The 12,265-nt window shown below is 38.5% G+C and overlaps 1 protein-coding gene across 2 annotated transcripts in view; it reads left to right on the top strand.

Annotated features, from left to right (window-relative positions):
• SHOX (SHOX homeobox) overlaps positions 1 to 12,265 on the top strand; it is a 62,938-nt gene that overhangs the window by 38,537 nt on the left and 12,136 nt on the right. The gene's annotated exons all lie outside the window — the stretch shown is intronic.

Below are 12,265 nucleotides of genomic sequence, written 5' to 3'. Positions count from 1 at the left end.
TTGCCCTACACTATAGTTTACATATGTGCACTACACAATGGAAATACCAAAACATAACCTGAATCATTGTAAATTTTGGTGGGTAATGCTGCAGGTTTAAATTTGTTATTGGTAAACCTTAATGTAGTAATTTATGAAATGTAACCACCCCAGGAATTTTAAGGATGGCCTTAATATCCCATTATTGTAGCAGCGCAAACATCAAACACTGAACATTTTACAGCTGACAATTTAAATTATGTCTAACAGGTCGTACCACTAGCAAATCCAAATACCACCGACACCAAATCCATCTAGGTCACATGGCTCATACCACTGACAAATGTAAATGCCACAAACACAAACCCATGCTCATGGTACGATCCAATGTGTGTGTGTTTTTTTTGTTTTATTCTCCACCCCCTTAGCCCATTCCTTAAATGTAATTTACTTATTTCTGTCAAGTAAAAGCTATCATCACCTTGACAGAAACAAGTTTTTTTTGGATCTAGGGCTAATTTAAGAAAACATATTTCCTGCACATTTGTGCTAGTTACATTTTTTCTTAAGGGGTATTATGCAGTAACGTCACACACATACATTTTGTTTTACATCTGTGCAGTGAAAATATATCAGTGTACAAATGTGCACACAGGCATGTTAAAATAGGGTGTACTGACATGTCATCGAAGCTGTATCCTAGCCTACGATTACTATAAGCATTTAACATTAAAATATGTTACTCGCTCCTAATAATTTGCCCCTGGGATGATGGCTAATTGCATCCTTTGCCAGACTCCAAAGCGCTTTTGGAACAAGCTGAGCATTCTTCCTGCCCCAAGTCCACATGGAGCTGATTGTGTGAGCCTCGACAGAGCGCGAGGCGGAGTGGACTTCGCGTGCATTTGAACCCGTGACCTTCAACGTGCAGCTATTACAGCTGGTGCATTAAACCCTTGAGCCACATCCTTTGAGTCAGCTATTTTAATTGAGACCTATTAAGTCCAGCGACAAAGATCACATGCCTCGTAGCGGAATGCCGAGGAACACATTTAAATTACATTACACTTTATTACATTTTACCAACTGAGGTAAATGCCTTGCGAAGCCCAGTTTCTATTTTGGACAAAGAGAGATGTTCGGGGCATTCCAGAAAGAAGCGCTGGTTTTCTGTTTTTTTCTGATATAAATCAGGCAAACCCGAGGAGGTTTTTGCCTCTTAGTGTGAAATAGCATTCAACTTTCCTCTTGCTTTGCAGCACTAACAGGTGATTGTTTTTTTTTATTTTTTATTGATTTGAAGAAAGAAAATAGTAGCATATATGTATTACATAGTTTTATAGATTCATGGTTAATAATGTGAACATAAAGGGAGAGGATGTATCCTTAGGGCTAGAGCTGTCGACCTCGAAGCTGGAGTCTCGGCAACCACGCTCAACTTCGTGTGATTCTGGGCAAATCACTTAGGGGCATATTATCAAGAAACGGCGTTAAATTGTCGCCGCTTTAGCGGCAGAAAACTGCCGCTAAAGCGGCGATAATGGGCTTGATAATATGCCCTTGAGAATTTCCATAGAAGCCCATGTTTTGGTGTCAACATGGGCTTCTATTGGAATTCTCTGCGGCATATTATCAAGCCCATTATCGCCGTGCTTGATAATATGCCCCTAAATCTCCCTGTGCTTAACGAAAATGGATATCTTCGGGTCTAGTTTCCGCTATATAAAACTCTAAAACAAAAAAAAAAAAGCGACAGAAACTTCTGAGAAAAACACTCTGATGCCTCAGAGCTGATTTTGAAAACAGCCAATAATACATCTGGCTTCAGTGACAAGAACCCCCGAACAAGCAGAGGTATGTTTATCTTCCAGACACCAAGTGGGACAAAATGTAGCTTCAGAGCCGCCAGCGTGCACTTTTGTGGTGGCACATTGGTAAAGCCAACATTTTGGTCAATGGTCACTCATTTTAATTTGGGAGTCTGAGAGTACATAAATGGTTTATCAAAGTGAGTCTGTGCGCCTTATATATCCAACTGTACCAACCATAGACACCTTAGTATTGACAAATATGATGTGCGCTCCATGGATTCTGGATTTCACTGATTAAGGGTCCTGGTGTTACTCTGTCTTCTTCCCTCCAGGTACTTAGTCACTAGTGTAATAGTGCATTAGATAATGCAGGCCCAAACAATAGTGCTGAGCATCGCCATCTTTTTTTTTTTTTAATGAGCCTTCTCTTCATGAAAGATTGACAAACTTGAACTTTCTAATGGCAATCAGCTCCCGTTGTTAGCAGAAGCTTGTGGAAAGCAACTCCAGAGTTTGGCCTGGGCTACGTTTCAATTAGGATTGTTTAATCTGGCATAATTTTGCATTATTCTTGCTATGAGAAATGCACAAGATTATGCCATTATGCCATGCGGTGTAAGTACGCAGCATTGATCACAAAATATTAGCATAGGAGCTTCGGAACAACACAAATAACCTCAATGTTAGTGGCTGCTCTATGCAGCATTTCTGTTTTTTTTGCATTACTATTTTAGCATGAAATCTATTTTCAAGTCCAAAATGGACACACATGCATTTTATGCGAAAATATAGAGCTAAATGCTGGTTTTGCATTTCCCGTAATTGCACACAATTTTTGCGGAATCCTGCAAAATTGCATGAAAGCAAGTACATGAATTTCATGCACCCCTATTCAAACCCCTCTCTAGTCTACAGAAAGAGTGTGGTTCTTTGCACAGCAAAACCTGTCTTCACAAAAACTCAATTTCCTGTTTGAACACAGCTTTCTTTTTGCTGCTGGGCAACACATGTACGTTGGTCCAATGACACGTTTGGGTAAATGGCTTTATAAAGGCAGCCTCTGCAGAGCTTTGACATTTCCCATTGTTCAGCTAGTAGCCTCTTCATGAAAGTAAAGCAAAACAGAAACATTCAATTTGCAGTCAGGACCCATTGTTAGCTGAACATTGCAGGAGTAAGTTCAAACATCTCTGAGCTTATATATTGCTCATTGTTTAATTAGAAATCTGTTTGTGAAAGCCAAGTAAAACCTGAACATTCTAAATGAAATGGGGACCCATTGTTAGCTGAATATTGTATGTCTAAACGCACGCGTGTGCAAACACACACATACACAGAATTACAATATAAGGCATTAAGACTTTAGTAATCATTGGTTTGTAATTTGTCTTAGAGTTTGTTCCCACAGTCTGACAGTTTATCAGTCCTGCCACACAAAGCTAACTTTCTGTAAGGAACAGTCTACAGAATCATAGTAGGCATTTTCTGTTTGTTTGAACATACAAAACTATTTACTATTTAGTATCTAAGATTACACCTTTCAGAAATAGGCATACACATGTAGAACCCTGAACGATGCATGGGCCTTTTCGCCTTTCATATGATAGTCTTGTTTGTAAATCAGTTGCACATTTCAGTAGTTGTCCTATCATCCAAACCCCAATTGCATGTAGTCTTTCCTGTCCATAGGACATTCTCGGTGGTCTCATGCAGATATACTTATTCTACATGGATAAGTAGAGTGTTCTTAAATGACTTGTCTCGCCAAATGTTTATATTTGCACGTTCTCCCTAAATCTTAGCTGAAAAGTTTTTACGCCAAATATTGTATTTCTGAGCAGAGTCTAGGAACAATTAAAATTAGGGCTGCAGATGTGAATAGGTTGGATGCAAGGAAAGATTGTTTATGGAATGAAAATGCAACAAAAAATCAGTTTGCAGAGCAAATGCTATAAGTTCCATCTATCTCCACACAGACCTATTTAAATACAGTTTAGTGGCAGCAAATGCTGCCATAGCAGGATGGCTAATGTCAAAGAAAATATATCTTGATCCCACAACAATTGTTGCATATACACCATGCGAACTCTTCCCTTAATGCTTTGTGTGCCATGACCTTCCTCTATTGAGCAAGGGTGGCTTTCGTTATTTGTTAATGTTGTTGAATAGAGCCCATAGATACCTTTCAGCAACACAGTGTGCGAAAATCATTTGTTCGTAATAAATTGAGGTTTGAAGTGGGGGGAGGTAGTCAATGCTGACGTATGGTGGGTCATCCGTGAAGTGTCATAGCTTTCAGCAAAACCCTTTCGATGAACTGAAAATCAATTGTAACAGATACAGTATGATATGAACAGCATTCCACCTGCCTCTCTGTATCTTGAGCACTTGTCTGATTCCAATAAACATCATTCAAATACTCCCAAGACAGCTCAATGTTATTTACTTCCTGTGCAGATCAATACGTATTGATCAACTCTGTACACTCCCATTATATCTCAATATTCCACTGTCTTTCTTCACCATAGAAAAACAGAAGTGTATGCAAGAAAAGTGCTTCCTGTAGCATCATTTTCAAATGTCTGTCATGGTAGAGGAAAGGACACCAAATCCATGTACTCATTTCATTTTAAGGGTTCTAGGAGACACTTTGAGACAACAAGCATCCACCTTACTGGCATAGAATGTTACACTGAGTAGTTCAATGCTGTATCCCAATAAACAACTTGAATTTATGCTTTCCTGTTAACTACTGTCTGGCCTCACCAAAACCATACATTGTATCGCCTAATCCTTTCTTTTTCTTGTTTTCCTTCTCTGCATTTCTTCAAGTTTGTCTACTCCTTACATATTTTGTGATGTAGAACATACATTTTATATGTCACTTGCACAAATTCTTTCTTTCTCAGTATCCCTCTTTAGTCTACAAATATCCTCTGTTTAATGGTAATCAATGTCCACACTTTATTTTCTTCTTACTACTCATCTCTGTGTGTAAACTATTCCTCTAACACATGCATCCCTTCCTTTTCTCCTTATGCAATGTTTTCTCCGTTTACATAAAGTAATCTTATTTTTATTCATGAGTATTATTTTTCTTAGATTTTTCTGTGAAAATCACCAGATTTCATAATAAAATTACGTGTTTATCACATTGTGTAGCGGGTAGGAAAACAAATTAGTTTATATTTTGAACACACCTCCACCAACAGATATTCATAACAATACAGATAATTCTGCTGCTTGCTGAAATAAGAAACACTTAAAAGAAAAGCTGAATGATGCAATTGTACTGTATTTATTTTTTAGTATTAAAATAAAATGTTTTGTAGAAGAAATGTTATGATGGTACAAAAAGTTGCTATTTTTTATTAAAGGTTTTGGTTATCCTCAATCAACATGCTCAAACATGGTTGATGTGCTTACAAACAAACTACATTTTTATTAGTTCATAATGATTAAAATCTTTAAAAATAGTGTTCCACAATATATCAGCATTTTATACAGATGAGCGTCATCCTTCTTCAGGCTCCCCTAATGTAACCCCAGGTCAAACAAATGATTATGCTGCCGTATTACGCAGTACTCATCATGTATCCTTTAAAGCGCCCCCTGCATGACAATTCTACAATGATGATAAGCAGTGTGAATTCTCCTTTATTCACAATCTGATAGATCACGTCAACAACTTTACTCATGTAATACGTGATGTTCTTTTTTCATCAATATTGATAGTGCTACGGCCATGCTTATGCCACACACTGTTTTCATAATCTTTTATTTTGGAACACATTTTTATTAGCAACTATGCCACTGTTTGAAGTATTGCCATGTGAATTGTACTTAATCCCTCCCTTTTATCATGCGAACCATATTGCTCTTGTGATATTCATTATTCCAAGTTCATTTACTCCAGTGAACATTTTATTAGCTACATAAAGGCTGCAACCGAGACATGGGATGTCGATACACCGAATATTTTGAATAGTAGTGACTTATTTCGCATAATGCCTGCTGCCCAATGTATCACTAATGCAATCTTTGCTGGATTTAAATAGTCATGAAAGTCCTACTAAATTTACAGTCCTGCAAAAAAAGTTTAAGTTTTCTTTGCAGTATATGACAAAAGGCATCATGCTCCTTAAAGTAGGTGAGATTGAATATCGGACGTCAAACACATTTATACGTTGACACCCTGTGAGAGACGTCCAACAAGGCTGCCTCGCTTGTGTGACAATTTATGTAACAGGTCAATGGGGAAAATAAGTGAAAGAAATGATTGGAAGAGAATTTGTGATCAATTAAAAAGGCATTCCAATTCCTTAACAAAGTAGTTCAGTATCTGTCACTATTGAATTAGTTTCAGATATAATACAGTTAATCATTACACATGCAAGTAAGCTTTAGATATGCAATTAAGTATTAGACATTGAGGGCACTAATTAGCAATTGTTTAGTAATGTCTTAGAAATGCTTGAAGTAATGGATTGTACCTAATTCCTCCATGTGAGTAACTAATTTCATAACCTCTTTTGTCTATGAATCCATATAAAGAAGGTAGGGCTCAGGCTGATGATGTCACTGATGAATCACATAATATCTTCAGGGGGAGGAATGTGGTAGTGTCTCCACTCAGTTTTTGCACGACACTCTAGTAAGCCTACCAGAATGGCTGCATCCTCTGCTAAATTTTAATTTAAAAATCACATCATTGCAAATGCATTACATCATCATACAATGCAATATTTACAAAAAGGTTGTTTTCCCATGGAGATAAATTCAGGGAAGAGGGTGACTGATAGAGAAATTGTGGCTTTCTAATGTCCACAAATGTGTACATTATGTTTTTTTATGAAAAGCACAGAAATATGGGATTGCGCACAATCACATGGTCATCGATTGTGAATGGTGTAGCGAAATCATCACAAACGTGTGTTTATACAGCACCTCGCTTTTACTTACTTGCCGTATCTTTTCATTAATTCCTAAGGGTAGTCGGAATATAAATAAAATCAAACATCATGTGACCATTTTCTCACCCACAGTTAATACTTTAGTTCTTTTTCACTTAAAAAAAAGATAATCCAAGTACTCCTTTTTCATGTATTCATAAAGCATTAACACAGTTCTGTGGTATGTATGGGTTATGATTGACAATTTGCATCCCTTTAATGCCTCATTTTAGGTCTCGTCTACAGACAGCTTTAGCTGTCTACTGTTGTTGAAAGACCTCTTGTGGGCGATAACAATTCTTGCAGTGGGTTTTGGGTCATTACCATTGGTTGGCTTCTCTATCACTCACATTTGCTTGATTTTAATTTTATTGCTTTCCTTCCTTTGTTTATCTTTCCCTGGAGTATAGCTTCTTCACTGTCCTTTCAATTGGATAATTTGTGTCCTTCTACTGCTTAGAATCAGAGAACTACTTTTTTCTTGTGCTTTCAGCACTCCATTGCAGTGCATGTGCTTTCTTGCTCTCTCCCTCGAGTGCTGCTTTTTCCCTCAAATACCCACTTATGTGCTCTCAGTTGTCCCTCCTCTATTGTAGCCCCAGCATGTCCATTGCTTCCTCTGCCCCATCCTGTCCTTTTTTTGTTTTTCAGTTTTTACTCCCACCTCAGCTTCTTCGTTGTTCCTCTGTCGACTCCCCTTTAGTTCCCACATCCTGTTCATTTCTCCACCAAGTGCCGCTCTATTGCTGCCCCTCCACTCCAGTCATGCTCTTTTTGAAAAAGTTTATTTTGAAATGTTGTGAGGTACCTGGTAGCTGACATTTGCTGTGGGGACACTCCTTTTTTTCAAATGCGCATTTCCACGTGGTGAAATAATTATTTTTTGTTTATTGTTTCAAGGTTTTCACCCACTATCATGGAGTGATAAATAAAAAAGTATGTAAGATAAGTTCCACGTCGTACCATATGAGCCTGATTGCATGGTGACACATGCGTGAATACATCATCTCGCTAGGTTATCTTGGCGTCAGGGTGCAAACATGTGCAGGGGTCATATGGCATGCATGCATTCAAGTCATTATTTTTTTCTGATTTTGAAGATGCGATTGCATCAGCAAAAAACATATTTTTTGCTGATGGGAACCAGATTGGCAAAAACATTGGCATGCCAATAGGTAGAAAAAGTGAGACCTGCTTACTTTTCCGCTGCTTGCTTTACTGCTTGCCTCTACATAGAGCTGGAAGTTGATTGTGGTTTGGAGTGGCACTCATGTGTGATTAGGGCAAGATATGAAGAGTTTGCTGGCTTTTTGAATCAATAAATAGAGCCAATCATGGATATTTTACTGTTTAAATAACACTTGGTATATTTATAAATGTGCTTTGCCTGATAGCGCATAAGCAATGCAGTAAGGAAAAGCGTGCCATACTATTGCGGATGATATCATAGTGACCCTGCGAGATAAAGGCAGTGTAAAACTCCTTTCCGTTTCTATCTTTAATGAGGCCAGTGAGTGAGATACGTCAATCTAGGTGCTCTATTAATGAAGGGCTATCTGACAGATGGGCGTGACAGTGGAAGCCACACAAGACCGCTGTGGTGATCTAATCTCTGTCTTAATCTGATCCCGTTGCAATGTCCACTTTTTTCTTTCAGTTTCATGACTGACCACTGTCAACCATTGTCTGGGGCAAAAATCATTCATCTATTGAGACAGGCGCTTGACGCCATTTTACACAATTCTCAGTCAGTAGCCAAGAAGATTGGAGATTCGAGCCTGGCAACAAAGGATCCCCCATCTGACCCCAAATGTGCTGCCTTATGCATATCAGGACTTCGATGAAACCCTCTTCCTTGTACAAGTCATGTATTGCTACCGCGTGTTGAACAAAGAAGAAATCTCTTTCTTCCTGGCTCGCTGTAGGCCACACCTTAGTTAATATATTAATGTGAGGCGAACAGAGATGTATCTGTCCTTAAATTGGCAGAGTCCTCAACAGAAGTAGACAAACCCCTTAACACACATCTTGCTCATGTGCTCTCCAAGCAACCAAGAGAGGAGGACCCCGGTGCAATCAGTCCGAACATCTCGAGGCTTGGCACAGAGAGTGGAGGGATACTACCTCAGTTTCAGTTGCTATTCTAGATTAATATTCATCTAGAGCAGTTATTCAGTTATATCATCGACAATTCTGCCACAGCTCTATCTATTGTTCTTCCTTAGAACATTTCCCATCTGGACCTCTAGCAAATCAAACCTCCTGGAACTATGAAGCGTAGGGTTCTACCCCCATCATTTTTAAATGATCCTCCATGACCCTAGCAATCATACAGTTGAGCCCTGTAATGACTTTTCACCAAGTTTTTTTTAAATCATCACAGCCCAGTTGCCCTTAGCCAGCTCTAGATCACATTGGTAAAACGTCCATGCTTATATGTACCTTTTCACTGCTCCCTCTCTGTTGCTCATGTTCTGGCCTACATTATGAAAATATGCATGTAAATGCGTAATTAGATTACACCATGTACACTACAGCCGACGGGGTATGACTTTACAGCATGAATTAAAATTGCCAATATTTGCGAAATCACATTACATCTCTGGCCAGACAATAGCTGGTTAATTGTTGAGACCATATTCTAGTTGGTGTAAAGCAATTCTCTTCGCTGCTCACCTTTCCCACTTCACGTTTCTGGTGTAGGGATTTGAATTTATGCCTTGATAGTAAATGGTCTAGTTTACCACCTTTGTCTCATGTGACCAGGTACCTTCATACTCACTCTTTCTTTCATTGGTATCTCAAGTTCTCTAATCTGTATAAACAGGTTGTAACTAACTGTGTTCATATATGCATTGTCTTTATTGCTGTATTCCAGCCACCCAATCCAACTGGTGCATAAATGAATTAACGCATTCCTTTTTACCTTCATCTTCTATTTCAACCTGCTTCCCTTCCTTTCTTTCGACTTCTGGTCTTTTGCCTATGACCATCTTCTCCCCCTCCCTCTCCCCCTTTCACTCTCTCTCCCCTTCCCTCAAGTTTTTATACAATGGTTTGGGATTTTTACAAATGGTTTGAGCAGGAGTGTAGCAAGGACGCCAAGGGCCCTGACGCAAGCAAGGACAGTGGCCCCGTTGACTGCAGTTGAGATAGTAAAATACAGCAATCAGCAGGCTTCAATGAGTCCTTCAGGGATATGAGCCCGGTGCCACTGAACCTGCTTCACCAACGGCAACCACGTCCCTAAGTTTGAGATCCCATTATGAATCTTTGCATTATTTTATGTTTGGCTGTTTCCTATACGGAATGACATTCGGAAAGTTTTATTTTTGAATCTCACAATACTCACAGAAGCAGCGCGTTATGTAATAAAGTATGGGCTATTTGGAAGAACAATCTACATCACTTTTTCTGCCGTTAATAAAAAGAACAAAATGACCTTGTGAGGGCAATGGAAACTTTACTAGCATTACTCAGACTTTGTGTCATTCGAACAATTCAGAGCAATCAGTACACTAGAAAATGAAAACAAATATTTTTATACTGATGTTGCAACTCAAATTAAAGCTTTTTCCGTTTATTTATCAGTCTTACAGTTGGTTGTTTCTATTGTCTAAAAGAAAGATTAGCTCCGTAGTTAAAATGGAGAGGCCCCAATTTGAATGGCAGTGACGTAGCCAATTCTAGAACCACACAGTTTTGAAGCTCGAAATAGACTTACACAAATGTTTGGCAGTGGTCTCTCGCCCAGAGCTGTCTTAGTTTTGAACAAATAACAAAATATAGTTCCCTGTGTAATTTTTTTCGTTTTCTTCCTCTACCATATGTTCCCCACACACTTACATACAATCCATTCAAAGGGAAAGCCTTATAAAATTGTGTTAGGTGGCCTCTCTTACAAAAGGATTTTTTAAGTATCACGGATGAATTGTTGTGTCTTTTAATATTTTACAAGATTGTATGCAAAATTGTATTTATTAATAAAGGAGGAGATATATTTTTTATAAGGCTTTCTGTTTGAATGGATTGTATGTAAGTGTGTGAGGAACACATGGTAGAGGCAGAAAACGAAAACATTACACAGGGAACTATATCTTGTTATTGGTTTCTTTAACCCAGTTCCCTTTGTGTCTGATTAGTTTTGAACAATCCACTTCAAAATTCTTCAGTTTTGCATCTTTTGGGTCTATTTTATAAAGAACCAATGCTACAAATTTTGCAATGAGTCATTAAAAATGTCCTCTCTTTGTACAAAACATCAGCCAGCCTCTCAGTTTTCATCCGGCTACCCTATCACTGTATTAAAAGCACAGCTCATCTAGTCCCTTCCCCTTCTAACACATGTTTCTGACTTTTAATCTTCACACTAACTTGACTGAGTAGACTTTTGTTAATATATGCGGATTCTGTAGGGCACACTGCTATTTTCACGAATTAACCCCCATTAATTGCCTCTGAAAATAACCTTTTGCTTATCTACTTAATCTAATTAGAGGAGTTTAAGATTTCCATACAGTGGGAGCTGTCAGACCAGATGACATTTTAAAAAATTGAATTTGCCTCTTCACCGATCACATGGCGGATAGCGTAGGATAAACTTGGCAACTCGTTGATCCCTATTAAATTTTGTTCGGCGTGCCTCAAATGTATGTTATGCTGCACAGCTTGTGTCTCCATCGAGTATATAGCGATGTGAAGACTGAAGGCTGATCCGTTTCTAGTCAGCATTGCAGATATCTCTTACAACAATGTCATATATCCATTTCCTCTTAATTTTAATAGGTATGGGTTTAAATAGGACTTGCTGAAAGATTTCTGGAAATAAATTGTTGAGAGGTTTTTAGAATAATTTCAAACTTATCCTCTGTAACATTCATTTACATCACTGACTGCATGAGATGAAGCAATGAAGAAGTACAATCCATCAAATTTGTTATTTTTTAAACATTTTCCCTACCGGCTTCAATAATTTGGCTATTCGCACTCTTCCGGTCTTTTTCTTTGAACTATGTAATAGAACATTCTCTGCACGGTGCTCCAATACTGCCAAATTAGGCTACACTTTCAATTCCTTAAAAAATAAATAATAAACTGCGATCATGTTAACAGGGTGTTCTGTCCACCAAGCTCATGACCCATTACTCGGTCTTCTAAACATGATATTTTCCTTCGCAAGCTGTTCCTTTGCCATGGAACCTAGTTTAATCCTCTGTGGAAAGTGTAAAGGACTATTCCTGAAATGCAGCAGCCCAAGTACCTGGTATTTTTGTCAGTGTGCTCTTCCTCGAAGAGGCCTGCACTGCTCAGCTGTCTTACATTTCTGCCCTAACCCATTTGATTGGTCACCCAAGAATTGATGCCCCTTTAGTTAATCGTTGGCTCCTTCATCAGTAGCCCCACTTTCCCTTTGTTCTCTTCTTCGCCTTTTACTTTAAAAATTGCTCCCTGTGACATATAACAACCAATCAGGTTCCTACAATTGCAAGCCACACTTCTTTGCTAGTAAATGAAAAATGTGAG

Source organism: Triturus cristatus, chromosome 8, assembly GCF_964204655.1.
Source record: "Triturus cristatus chromosome 8, aTriCri1.1, whole genome shotgun sequence".
Lineage (NCBI taxonomy): Eukaryota > Metazoa > Chordata > Amphibia > Caudata > Salamandridae > Triturus > Triturus cristatus.
The sequence above is the reverse complement of the archived record's forward strand: the minus strand, read 5'-3'. Positions and strand labels throughout refer to the sequence as shown.